The sequence below is a fragment of the Hyaena hyaena genome, unplaced genomic scaffold, assembly GCF_003009895.1.
Source record: "Hyaena hyaena isolate Hyena2069 unplaced genomic scaffold, ASM300989v1 scaffold_5, whole genome shotgun sequence".
In the NCBI taxonomy this organism is placed as follows: domain Eukaryota; kingdom Metazoa; phylum Chordata; class Mammalia; order Carnivora; family Hyaenidae; genus Hyaena; species Hyaena hyaena.
The window spans coordinates 896154-910380 of record NW_024080637.1 but is presented as its reverse complement, the minus strand read 5'-3'; the positions used below and the strand labels follow the sequence as shown (position 1 = coordinate 910380).

Genomic DNA, 14227 nt, shown 5'->3' with positions numbered 1-14227 from the left:
TTATTGCCTCTGTGAAGTATGTTTTCTTAAATATATGTTCTCATGCATACAATGTTTTAAAAAAATAGAATACATTTTTTATTGCATCTATGATATTCATGTTTTAGAAAGTCATTCTGAAAAATCGGTATTTCTATTTCACTCATTTCTAGGACTTTCCCAAAAGCAGGACCAGCAGAAGGAATTTGGTACCAACTGCATATAGCCACGTTGTAACATTGCCCTACTTTGCTTGCCTTTTCCTTTTAAAAAACCAGGCTCAGAATTATAGTCATGGATGCCTCTAATTTCAATCATAGATACTTCTTAGGAGGTTGTTTGGTCTCTAGGTAGCAGAGAGTATGCGGTTTTCTTTTTTACTCTTGGCATTCATTCAGGTTCCCAGGGGTTAGTGACCAGCAAATCCAGTAAAAACAGAAATTGTTACCTAATAAAATACCAAGAGACTTTCCAGGCCTCAGGGCAAGTAACACCCCTGCCCTTTCTAATTCTCAGACCACATTCCAAGTGCAAAATGGAATCATTTTTGTTTTCAGAGTGATGCTAATTTATTAGCCATGGTGCAAATGTTGACTGTGATAATGGGACTTCAAAAAGAATGTATTCAGTCCAGAAAGCTTGAGGGGGAAAGGGAAATCAATGGGAAGGTGAACAGAACCCAGTAGAGTTCTTCAGTCCAAATTGACTACACTCAGTAATTCCTTTACTCATCCACTCACATTCCACCTCATTCATTAATTCTTTCATTACTGATCTAGATTCCAGGAACTCCCTAGGTGCCAAGGGTAGACATATGTTTAATACATCTCTTTTCTCATGGCAATCTCGTTTGACTCAAGGACACAAATAAGTCAACAGAGCAATGAAGTTACATAACTAAGAAGAAGGTAGTGGGAGACGTCAAGGAAGACATGAGAGAGTATGACAATTTTTAAAGGTGATGAATCTTGAAGGATAATTTACACAAACCTTATTTAAAAAGCAGAAGCTTAGATCTTCAAGGAATAATTAAAAGTGTGTATTGAGAGAAAATCTCTATGCAGGAGATAGCTTCCTCAGGTTCCCATATCTTATTTTGGATGCTTTGCCCCTCTTAGGATCTCTTCTTGAAACTTGTTTAAATAAAAGTCTATTACTCAGGGTTTTTGGTTAAATGCAAAAGAAACAGACTGGCTATCTTAAGCAGAGAAATAACTTACTGGAAAATTATTAAGGACCCATTCCATTGACAGAAGTTTAGAAGAGCAGACCTGGAAAACAAAGAGACACCAAAAATGCTGCACAGGGTCAGGTAGCATAAACTGAACAAAGGTTTACCTAGAACAATCTGGTGTACTCTGTGCCTCAGAGAGGTAAAGTGATTTTTCTAAGACCCCACAGCAGCAAAGTACTCCTGAGCTTCCAGAGCTGAAAGTGATTTCTAAGTTCTCTTGGGCCCTTTCATGAACAGTTACTATTTTTTGATGGTCAATATCACCTTTCCTAGTTGCTTAAATTTTTAAGTAAAATACACACAACATGGAATTTAGCTTCTTAGGCATTTTTAAGTGTACATTTCAATGGCATTTCACACTGTTCTGCCACCATTACCACCACCAACTCCAAAATTCTTTTCACCTTACAAAGCAAAAACTCTGTATCCATTAAAAAATAACTTCCCATACCTCCTCTCCGCTGCTGGCAGCTACACTTATTTGGATTCCTGTCTCCTTTTTGCAGAATCCCCCAAGTTGTGGGGTCCTGGAAGAAATGGCTGCCTCCTACTACAGATCTTTTTCTCCTTGCCTGATTAGCCAGAAGATGCCAGAGAAGACTTATATTCAATCAGTTCAAAGTTCTCTCCCACAAAGTTGTTGAAAGAGAGAGCTACATTACAGCCATTGTTACACAAAAAATTTGAGGAGTTCCTTTACATACTAGGTTACAGGAATACAAAAGTATATCAGCAGAGGGATGCCTGGGTAGCTCAGCTGGTTAAACATCTGACTCTAGATTCCAGCTCAAGTCATGATCTCACGGTTCATGTGCTTGAGCTTGCATTGGGCTCTGTGCTGGCAGTATGAAGCCTGCTTGGGATCCTCTCTCTCTCTCTCTCCCTCCCTCCCTCCCTCTCTCTCTCTCCTCCCTCTCTCTCTCCCTGCCCCTCCCCATCTTGCTTGCTCACACTCTTTCCAAGTAAATAAACTTTAAAAAATGTATAAACAGGGTTCCTGCCATAAAGGAGTACTGGTGAGTGAGGACATTTACTATCAATTACATTGCACTTTGAGAATCCTTTCTATTAACTGCAATGGGAATATACATCTAATCAATATTACATTTTGAATATAAATTCAAAAATGGCCCAGAATGTAGGAAGAATTTCAAAGCACTTGAACCAGGTCTGGAAGGTTGGTGATAAGTATGCATTGCGGGCAAACTCCAGAGAGCTGAGAATATGCAAATGCACTGATGCATGAGATGCTACACAGTTACAATAACACTCAAAAAGCTCAGAAATTGCTAGAACATGAAGAGAAGGATGAGACATGGCCAGAAAGGACTCAGGACAAGTGGTTAGGGCATAGACTGGGAATGGGTAAAGGAAAACTTTTTTTATTCCTCCAAGACTATGATTATGAATAACAAGTCCTTGGATCCCTGGTAGTGCATACAACCTTCCACTCAAAATGTATAAAATATTGTTGGAGGATCTTTATCTTAAGGATAAGATCTGGAGCTTACATCATCTTTTTTATTGTAGATAGAACCTGAGACTTTCAGGTCCTCTAATGGAGAATGCTTGAGATGTTCCAGTTTTCAATGTTTCTCTATCCTACCCAAAATGTATGTTTCCATTGGTAATTTACAATGTATTCCCCACATTAGCAAGGCTATCACTGCTAGTACTGAACACTGAGGTAGAGGAAGAGCCTGCTGGAGGATAAAGGATGGGAACAAGGGAGTGTCAAATGGAAAAAGATTTTTTCCCCCAGGAGTAAGGAGCACGTTGATTGCCAAAACAATGAGCTCATCCTCAACGTTAACACAGTAAATGCCAGATGAATAAACGGTCTATTATTAGACTTCACCATGCAGTCGGTGCTTTTGTCCCCTCCTTTCTTGGGGAAACACCTACTGTCACAATGCATATGAACTTTGGAAACATTGATCCCCATTAACATGGAGGGAATAGAAAATATATGGGAAATGCTTACACAGAGTGTGATTAACGGGAAAAGGAGCTTTGCTAGAGCACATTTTTTTAACTCCATTTATACTGGTGGGGTGGTAGGAACATGTATCTCCTTTCTCAGTTTTATTAGAAGTTTTAAGTCAGGGAACTCTAGGTGTAATTTTTCTTCTCTCCCCCTCCCTTGGTGACTGAGTGTAAGGCATATAGAAAATTATTTTAAGTGGCATACCTCCCTAACCTAGATTAAAGTGTATCAATTTAGCAAATCGGCCAGCAAAGAAATAGTGAACACCCTGTTAGGTGCAGAGATTATGGTAACTCTCGTTCTTTCAAGGAGCTTTAAGTCTAGTGGGAGACAGATCTTTAATGACTATTAAGGGTACAAATGAGACTCAAATGTGCTCTACAGGAAAAGACAACATAATTTGGTGCTTAACATTTCAGCTGTTGAGTCCAATAAGCCTGGCTGAGAATTTTAGCTCTGTTTAATAACTCCATGACTTTGGGCAAGTTACATAATTCCCATGTGTCTTAGTTTTCTTATCTATGAAATGGAAATAGTAATACTATCTCTAGGTTTCTTGTGGACTAAGAGACACACTATGTGTGAGGTATTTAACACAGTGTATGAATATAATGATTTCAAGTTAGTGAAAATGGCTGAAAAAGGAAAACCACTGATTTAAAAGAAGTAGGCCATTAACTCTGAATAGTGGTATAGAAAAACTCTTAACCAAGGAATTGGTATTTCGCCTGAACCTTGAAAGAGGTTTATAATTACCTTAGTAAAGCCGTAAAACCCAGGAAAATGCATGGAGGAGTGGAAGTTCATGCCAACAACTTGGAGAACAGAAGATGGCTCAGTGTAGACAGAACCAAAAACTCACAGTCAAGGAAGAGGAGGTTCATGGAGGGAGAGGGGACGACTGGAAAATTCGATTCAACTAAGATCATGAATAACCTTCATGCTTAGGAGCATAATTGAATAAGGAGCATAACTGAATACATCAATGAATGTTGTTATTAATTCTATTCTTGATGATGTAACATTGAATTCTTTAATTTTTAACAAGATCCCTCTGGTGACATTAAGGAAGATGATTAAGCCAGCAAAACTGAAGGTGCAAAGATCTTCACTGTATTCCACGTAACACAGGACTTGACTGAACTAAAGTAATAGCAATAAAAATGGAGAGGTGAGAGACAGAAAGATAACTGGGGAGTAAAAATCACCTAACAACATCAAGAGACTCCTCTAAATTTGTGCCTGGGTTTTAACTGTAAGTAGTAAGCATTGTAAATTTTGTTTCTTTTCATCTATCATATATTAACATGTATGTAAGCATGTTTTCCATTTATTTTCAAATGGAAGCTTGCCTGCCCTGTGTCCAACTAACTGCCCAAAGATAACATTATTTAAAATAATTGTGAGGTGCTAAATGGTTTCTATTACTCATTACTGTGCAACAAACCACCCCCAGTACTTAACTGCCTAAAACAAAATCCATCTTGCTATATATGATGGCTCTGTGGGTTGACTGACCTCAATTTAGTCTGGCAGTTCTATTGCATGTGAGGTCTGCTGGGGCTGTACCTATCTGGGCCTTGACTAGGCTGGCACATCCAAGATGGGGCATTCACATAGCTGCATTTGGCGCTTGCTGTTAGCTGGGAGCTCAGCTGTTTATGAAGACAGCAATACCTCAGTTTTCTTCCACATGTCCTCTCCATGCTACTTAGATTTTTGAGAAAAGGGAAATTTAAAAAAAAAAAAAAAGGAGGAGCATCTTCTAAGTTTTATTTAAGTGATCTCTATAGCCAACATGGGGCTCGAACTCACAACCCCAAGATCAAGAGTTGCACAACTCTTCTGGTGGAGTCAGCCAGGTGCCCCATGGTGCTTATCCTCTTAAGGCCTGGTCTTAGAAGTCCTTGGAGGTCATTTCTGATGCCTTCTCTTTGGCAAAGTCAGTCTTGAGGACAGTCCAGTTTCAGGGAGAAGGTAATTAAGCCCCACCTCTTAATGTGAAGAGTAGCATGAACACATAAGACGGGGAGGATTGCTTGAGGCCATCTTTGCAGACTCGCTACCAAATGGTTCAAATCAAAGAAACAGACTTGAAAATGTTCTATCTTTTCAATGATTAGGAACCTAAAATCAGTAACATAAAGTAATGAGTTGCAGCTGCCTTTATTCTTGGGCAATCTCTAATATCTTAATTTTTACTATTTCCTATGTTCCATTGGTTGCTGAAATGCTATTCATCATGAACTCTAGGGTCCTGTATATAATGACTTTTTCACAGTCATATTTCCACAGATAGATCAAACTCTTCAGTATGCCTAAACTGAAATTATCCCCTTTCTCTGACTCTGAACAGCTGAGCCATACATACAACTACTGTGTTTTCCTCTGGGGGCTTTGTGCTTCAAGGTATGGCATTCCTGTGTAATGTTGTGTTTCAGAGAGTGCTTTTCAAACTTTAATATACAAAAGCACCACCTGGGGACCCAGTTAATATGTACATTCTGACTCAGTAGGTCTAGAGTGAGGCCTGAAAGTCTGCATTTTTATCAAATTCCCTGAGGATGCCAATACTACTGGTCCATGAAGACTAAGAATCTAACTCACAAAACTTGAATTCATGTGAAATATTGTTTCATCTCCCTTTTCCTTCAAAACCAGTCATCAAATCTTGCCAATTATTCTGGATACTTGTCAATAAATGCATTTCAAATCTATTCCCTCCTCTCCCTTCTACTCTTTTTCTAGTCCGGTCTGGATAATTGCAATGAGCTTCTCACATCTCTTTGGTCTCATCTTTAACTAATGTGTTTTATAGGGTGTTGCCAAAGTTATTTTTATGAGAAAATACAGGTTACTTCTTAATATCTTTCAGTACCCCCCACAGAGTAAAAAACAAACTCCTTTGAATATTTGATTCCTACTTGTATGTCCTGCTTTGTGAACTTTCATTTCTGCAGCTTCCAATTTCCTCTTCCTACCACTTTCAACCCACATGTACACAGTCTATGCTCCAGATTTGTCTTGGCCTTTGTACATATTATTTCCCTGCCTTCTATCTGACTTATCTAAGTAATAATCAATATATTACCTACTACTAATGCCTGTTCTATTCCCCCAAGGCTGATTTAGGGACTTTTTCTATTAAGTACTCACTGTACTTTGTATGTACCCTCATTAAACCAATCTTTCTTTGTAGGGTAATTATTTCCATGTTTCTTTTCCCACTAAACTCTAAGATAATAAACACCAAAGACCATAGCTTTCCAGCTTTGTAGGCCAGTGTCTATTCCCTGCTCCAAGAATGGTTATGAATGTACACATTAAAATTAGTTGTTAAGTGAATAAATGAGCTATCAATATTGGAAAGTAATGGCAAAATCAGATTTTAGCCCAAGACAAAAAGAATTTTATTGCAACTAAACCTCTTGTGAGGGGCTTTGTATAGTAGTGAGCTCCCTGCCACTTGAGAGAAGTATAGGCAAGGATAATACAAGAAGTTCTATTTTAAGTGTATTTTAGTCTTGTAATATTTCAAGTTCCCTCCAGTTATGATATTCTAGGATGTAAGATGACTTTGAGAAGGTTATTAGGTTTTGAAAGATTTCCAGAACATATAATACTTCCTTCCCAAACTATGTAGCAAAGAGCTAAAGGAAATTCCTAATTTGTGGCATATAGAGACACAGCAGTTCTATCTTCCACATGTTCAACTATGTTCTTTAAGCCCCTGAAATGAATTGTGATCATCAGCATCTCCTTGACATATCTTACACTATAACCAGAAGTCTTCCAGCTCAGCAGAAAAAAAAAGCACATTACTGTAGCTTTGAGAGGCAGAGTAATAATGTAGACGATCTGATTTTGACTTTTTTCCCCGATTCTATTTCTAACTTCTGTAAAATTCTTGCACCTCAAATCAGTACAAGAATTGTTGCCAGAAGAAAATTAGAGTTTACTGAAATCATAGTCTCAAAGAACAAAAGCTATTCTCAAGAAACACACTTTTCATTTGGAAATATTGCACTGAATCAAATCATGGTCACTTTTTGGCCCATCTTACAGAAAAAAGCTGCTAATTTTCTTCCAATCTGATATTCAAATGATATTCCTTCATTAGAAGATTCAAGAATATCATGGCTAATTGAGTGGTATAAATTCATTTATTCAATTATTACAAAAAATTAAGGACATAAGTGCTACACATTATTTAATGTATTGTGGTTACATAAACAAGACAATTCCTTCCCCAAGGAAAGATCAAAGTCAATTTGTTTAATGGCAGTATAGGAACAACAGCAGTCTCTTATCAATTCACTAAGGCACGAAGTCAGATAAATCCTATTTCACCAAATGAAAAAAAATATTTTACTTTTGCACATACTTTTTGCACGTGTCATTTAGATAATGGGATGTGTTTTCCTTTTAATAAGTGTGTGTGTGTGTGTGTGTGTGTGTACACACGCAATTATTTAACATCTAGTGGTGGACATATGCCCTATCCACCCTGTGTCCCCACCTCTGGGCCAACCACAGAGATTGTCTGACAAGCAGAGAATCTAGGTGTGTTCACTACAGCCATATTTTGTTCAGGGCCAATGCTAGTGCAGAAACATGGGCAGAACAGAGATAGGTTCGGTTTGTCCTTGTCCTACCAAGAACAAATCTGTGATGAGTTAGTTAGCTAATCTTTGGTGAAATGCTTTCAGAAAATTCAATTTTGGAAAGTCACCACTACATCATCATTAAAGATCTCACTGTGTAGTCGAAGGAGTAAACTGACAAGGTAGAAGCAAAGTCCACAGAGTGTGGCCTCTGGACTAATGGCATCAACAGCACGCAGAAGTAGGTTAGATGCAAATTCATAAGGCCCACCCCAGATCTACTGAATCAGAATCTCTGAGAATGGGGCCCAGCAATCTCTGTTTTACCAAACCCTCCGAGTGATTCTGGTGACAGCCCATGTTTGAGAACGTTGGTGATAAAGTGACGAGCAACATTTTTGAGCACTGTATGGCACACAGATGGGGTAACTAACCTAGTGTGGGGAACTCAAGGCAGGCTTCCCAAGCAAAATTAGTAACTCAGTTTTTATCATTTAATTCAGCTTCTTCCATTTCCTTAAATTCTGCCAGGGATACTAACAATATTGTGTTAATTTCATTTCTTCAGGTCTTCCTGGTCTCAATTACTTTCCAGTAACTATTAAAAGATAATGAGAAAAAAGGAAGTAGGAATGTATAATAAAAAGTGGTGTGGAGAGTATAAAACTAACCAATTTTCCCTGAATGGGGAACGGACAGTGTATGGTCTTTGGGATAAATTAACCTTGAGTCAGGGTTATCATATTTAGGAAATAAAACTATAACATGTCTAGCTATGGAGGAGGAAGTGGAGGAGGAGGAAGAGGAGGAGGAGGAGGAGGAGGAGGAGGAGGAAGAAGAAATTTGAACCCAGTCCATGCTGCAAAAGGGAGGGCAGCCTTGGTGCTGATCCTGCAGGTCACAAGTCAGCATACAGAGGATGGCATGGAGGGCACTGAGGTTGCTTAAGACCCAGGCGGTGGCTCAGCTCTGAGTCCTCAGGCTGCCAGGCAGAGTGTGTGCCAGGCCTTCCTCCCACCAGGGGAGCCTTCCCTCTCCTCCTTAGGGCAACCTCCTCCTGGCTGTTCAGATATGCCACCCAGAAACCAGCCCAGCCATGCCAAGAAGATGACATGCCCCCTTTCATGCTGCTCAAAGACTACCAGAACATTCCTGCAATTGAGAAGTGTGATAATGTTGTGAGAAGATTCTGGTCTTTGGAAATGGCCCACGAGCAGCAGCAGCTAAAAGTCAAGCAAGAACAGTTGATGAACAAGACTGTGGTAGACCCTGAGGACACCAGCTCCCTTGAGGCTGGAATTGTTGCCCTGACTGTCAAGATTTGCAATTATGAAGAACACATGCACAAACTTTTCAAGGACAAAGCCCACAAGCACTATGCACTTGTTAGCATCAACCAGAGGAAAAAGATGCTCAAAAACCTCCCTAAGACCAGGTATAGTGTCTTCCAGAAGCTGTGCAAGCAGGGGGATTGAGTACACCTTCCCCCTCTGAGATACGAGAAAGCCCACTGCTACTGGCTGACTAGGAGAGATCTGTACGTTTGAGTTTTCCAGGAGGTACACAAGCTAAAGAAGCAGAAAGGGCCTTAAAACTTGTACAAGTAGCAACAGCTGGGAAACAAGGCCAGAAAAAGCCAGAGAGCCCTGGACCAGAGGCAAAGAAAACCAAAAATTTTATTAGAGTTAGCATTAGGATGTCCCATACAATATTTGGAATTTACTTCTACTAAAGAAATTTTTTACCTGAAGTTCAGTTTCACTGCATGTCCTGTATTTTATCTGGTAATCGTGGTAGTCATGGACTCACTTCTTACCTTAAATTGGGATTAGTAACAGCAGCCATTTATTGGACAATTACTACTCATAAGACATTATTCAACACATCTAGAAGCATACTTATTAAATCCTCACCATGTTTTTGTAAAGTAGGTATTCTTATTCTCCTTATACATGTAGGACACAAGCTTAGCAATTGAGTCAACAAGCTAGTAGAAGGTAGAGCAAGAATTTAAATCCAGATCCAGCCTGATTCCAGAACCAAAGCTTTTAATGACCAAATTCTACTGCTTAACTATACTACAATTTTCTTAATCCTCATGGAACAGTTTTCTTTGTGGTATTATGAAAACTGAGATTATGTTTTGCACCTAACACAGTTTTTGGCAATTGATAGGCTCACAAAAATACATATTAGTACTAGCATTGATACTCAAAAATCAACCCCAAAATAGATTTGGCTTCAGAAAAAAACACTTTTACTCTACGGTAACCACAAGTAATGAGTCTTGGGAAAAGGACTCTGGTTTGTCTGGGATGGTATGGATTTGTTTGGGCCCGAGCTCATGAAGGGCAGAGTTCAAGTTAAACAAACTGTATCCTCACAGAGACTGGACTTTCTCATTTCTGTCCAAGCTGATAAAGAGTTCCCCTCCACATAATGTCAGTCATTAAAGAAGAAAACAAGGCCACGGAGTTTTAGCTTGAATCTTGGATTGCTCTGAGACCCTATGTTGTTCCACACAGATGAGGTGAGAACTAGAGTGACCACATGGATAAAGTATGGAATGACCAAAAAGCCTACAGCAAGAAGGGGAGAGACAGTAGCTATGATTGTCTAAAGCCTGAGACTTGATGTGTCCTACTTCATAGGTTTTTCTGAAGATTAAAAGAAGTTATGCATGTAAAATTCTTTGCACGGTACTAGAGAATAATGAGAATATATATCTACTGAACATGAATTATTAAAATTATCACTGAAAGAGGCAATCCCTTCTGCAAAAACAAGCAAGCCAGCCAACATTTCTTTAGAGGGAGAGAGAGCATAGGTGCAAAAGGAGAAGGGGGCAGAGGGAAGGAGAGAGAGAGAGAGAGAGAGAGAGAGAGCATCTTGAACAGGCTCTGTGCTAAGCATGGAGCTCAGCCCTAACACAAGGCTTGATCACACAACCCTGGGATCATGACGTGAAGAAAAGTCAAGATTTGGACACTCAACTGACTGAGCCACACAGGCACCCACAAAAGGAACTTTTAAAGCAAGAATCATGACCTCTTCCAAATCACAGTTGTTTCAGTAAGATGCAAATAATTTATCTGTATGTACTTTAATATTGGCCATCCTGAGCCAAAATAACTAAAACTTTTGTTCCTACATGTTTATTAGCCACTATTAAAAACTTCATTGTCTAAAATTATACCTTACTTGCAATTTACCAACTTAACCTGTCACAATTTCATGGATGCTGCTGGAAGACAGGAGACAAAGGGAAGCTTATCACTCAGTGACCTCAGTAGCCAGAGTATCAGCAATTTTTGCATTCTCTCCAAGCCCAAATTCCAACAGCATGACAGGAAAAGGGCCAAATGTTAACTCCACATTTGGATTCACAATCGTGAACCAGGAGTCTGTGTCTCAGGAAAGGAACCATGAGACCACAGAACTCAAATCTCTTTAAATGACCTATAAATTGCCTCTCCTTTCTACAGAGTGGGAGAGCATTAGCTTTATTATACTGGACAGTAAGCATGCCAGTCTGTACTTCAGGGAGAGTTATTATCTTCCAAGGTTATATGCAAGGAAACCCTCTTTTCTGGAAGGAAACACTATCTCTATCATCCAAGACTTTTCACTATTCCATTATCTTTGAAAATATAGTCTAGAAAAAAAAAGGCACCAAAATAAAGCAGGGAACCAGGTGAATGCCCCATGCTTTGCAAAGGGGAGGTCAAGCAGGATTTCAGGTGGCTTTTATTAGGATATAGTTTACTGCTTGCATACGTTGTTTCAGGGTATAAACCCTAATATAAAGGGTGCTTTATAAATTGTAGCCCTGTGTTCTGATTCTTCTTAAACAAGATAAATATACTTTTTCAGAATATCTGAAAGAAATTTTAATAAAATCCAGAAAACCATGTACCTGGTTTAGATAGCCAAATTCTGTTCTAAACTCTCAGTAACAGCCTGCGTTTCTCTCATAGTTTTTAATCACAATTACAATTAAGCATCTGTTTACTTTTCATTTAATTTCTATCTCCCTGGATTATAAGTAGTCTTTCACTGAGGGGCTGGTGTGTTGGTGTCTCTTTTGTACCCTTACATTTGAGTCAACAGCATAACATCTGACATTTAGTAGTTATCCAATATACACAACAATTATCTTTTGAATGTTGACCAAGTTTAATTGTACTTCACTTATAAATGATACCTGAACATTTGGTGACAAGATTTGATTCTATCATATACTTTATCTTTACCAGGACTTTCGAGAATGGAGTTTTCTAGAAGGCTACATGGGGAAATGACTGAAGAGCTACTCTAGGTTTCCCATTTTATTGTATCAGTTTGGAAACTTAGGGCCAGTGATAGCCAACAAGTTATCCAGAGTCATACAGCAAGTATCAACAGATCTGGACTGGAAGTCACATTACCTAACTTGGTTTAATGCTCTTTCACCTATGATATTCCTTTACCTGTTCTGGCAATAATTTAAAGCACTTCTGTGTTCATCTTCTGTGAAAAAGAATGTGGCAATGTGCTGTCAGGGCAAGAATGGAGATGGGAATGTCTGCAGCTCTAAGCTAATATCCCCTGTCATCATATGGGTCAGGGAGACTGTGTTCCCAAACTCAAAAACAATCTGCAAGGTGTTTTCAACGTTCTGAACTTTGCCTGATGTTTCCTCCTTGCTGAGAAAAGGAGGTATGACACAGCTTGGAAAGACTGAGATATATCTACAAATCAAAATATCTGCAAATCTTCAAAACCTGATTCTGATAACCTGGAGAGGCTTCTATTCTTTCCTCCTCCTATCTTGTTTAAATTGGCAAATAAAAAACTTTTCCTCCCTTAATTTCTTGTAGACTGTTACGAGTTAAAAAACAAAGGCATTATTGTTTAGGGCTGCCAGTGGGTTATAATAAAGAACTCAAAAAATCTCACTTCTTTCCAAGATTTTAGAGATTTCCTACAGTTATCATGCTCTGAAAAAGTAAAACAAGTATGTCCACATTAAAGATCCTGGGAACTCACTTCTGTTTCCAATACCAAAGGAGTGTTTGATATTCTGCTTACCCCGCCAGCCCCACGATGTCCCTGTGATCAATTGTTTCTCCAAGAACCAGCTCTGACAAAGACATTGCTTTGGAGCTAAAGGTGCTGTATAAAATAAGCAAATGGATGGACTGGGCAGAACAGCATAGGCTCTGGATTAAATAGACGCAAGAATTTGGATTTCAAATTTTAGATAAACAGGAGACTGGTCTTGATCTTCCGCCTTGGGAAAAGCTACAAAGATTTATTTTTGTGAACATATCAATATTCTCATTCTTATGCAGCTATAGCTACTAGAGTACCTGAGGTGAGATTGCTTTATGGCCTACCAACAGCAAATACAGATCTCTCTTGCCTTATAGACGAAGTGGTTTTACACTCATTCCTGAGCAATGAATCTAAGTTTTTAGTGAATTCCATGAAAAGATCTTTAGAATTGTAATGCTGCAGAGCAAAAGTTCCTACCATAGACTGAATGGAAAACTTTTAGAAAGAGACCAGCCATCAATTTTCTGAGGGATGCTAGACAAGCAATACTCCTGCAATACGTTTTAGAATCTGGTATCCCATTCTATAATTTCTCACATCGATATTGCTTTCATGGATTGAAAAGGACTTCCATCTGTAGCTTTACAGGTTCACAATTTAACTCCTCTCCTTCTGTGGAAGTGAGATTTTACTGTATCATAGAGTTACACTGTATTAGAACATTTTGCTGGCCAGTTTTGCCATTAAGCTAATCGGGGGCGAAATGTGCCTTTGTTTTTCAAGTTATGGAGGTGTGAGGATTTCATTGCTAGAATCACAATATTTTTTGGTTGTTTTAGTTTCCCTCCATCGCCACCCTTTATCTATAGAAAAGAGAACCAGTTGACTGACTTTGTGTTAGATCTTTGAAACCATCATAAAAATCAAGCTTGGTTTGTAGACCACACCAATATCAATTTCCTGGTTTGACAGTGATCTTTAGTTATACAAAAAGATTACCATGGAGGGGGCTAGGAAAAAGGTACAGGAGACCTCTCTGTCCTATATTTGAAATTCCTTGTAAACCTACAATTATTTTAAGATAATAAATGAAGGGGGAAAAAAACTGAAACGAGATGTACAAGTAGGAAACAGGAGAATAATAGACCTGATTCATTCACTGGACAAACTTTAGATGTGTGCTTACTAAACTGGAAAATGGAGAATAGCATCTAGCAGTAGTAATACTAAATGAGTGTAAATTTAATGTTTTATTTATGTGCAGACAATATGGCAAAATTAAGATCAAGTCTTTAAAGCCAAACTACCTGCACTCAAATACCAGGTCAAACAATTTCTATGTGGGACCTTGGCCCAGAAATTTAATCTTGTCTCAGTATCCACATG

At 38.7% G+C, this 14227-nt stretch overlaps 1 pseudogene; it reads left to right on the top strand.

Moving 5' to 3' along the window:
- The window catches only part of LOC120235622, a 144241-nt pseudogene extending 134705 nt beyond the window's left edge, over positions 1-9536 (top strand).
- The last annotated feature ends 4691 nt before the right edge of the window (positions 9537-14227 follow it).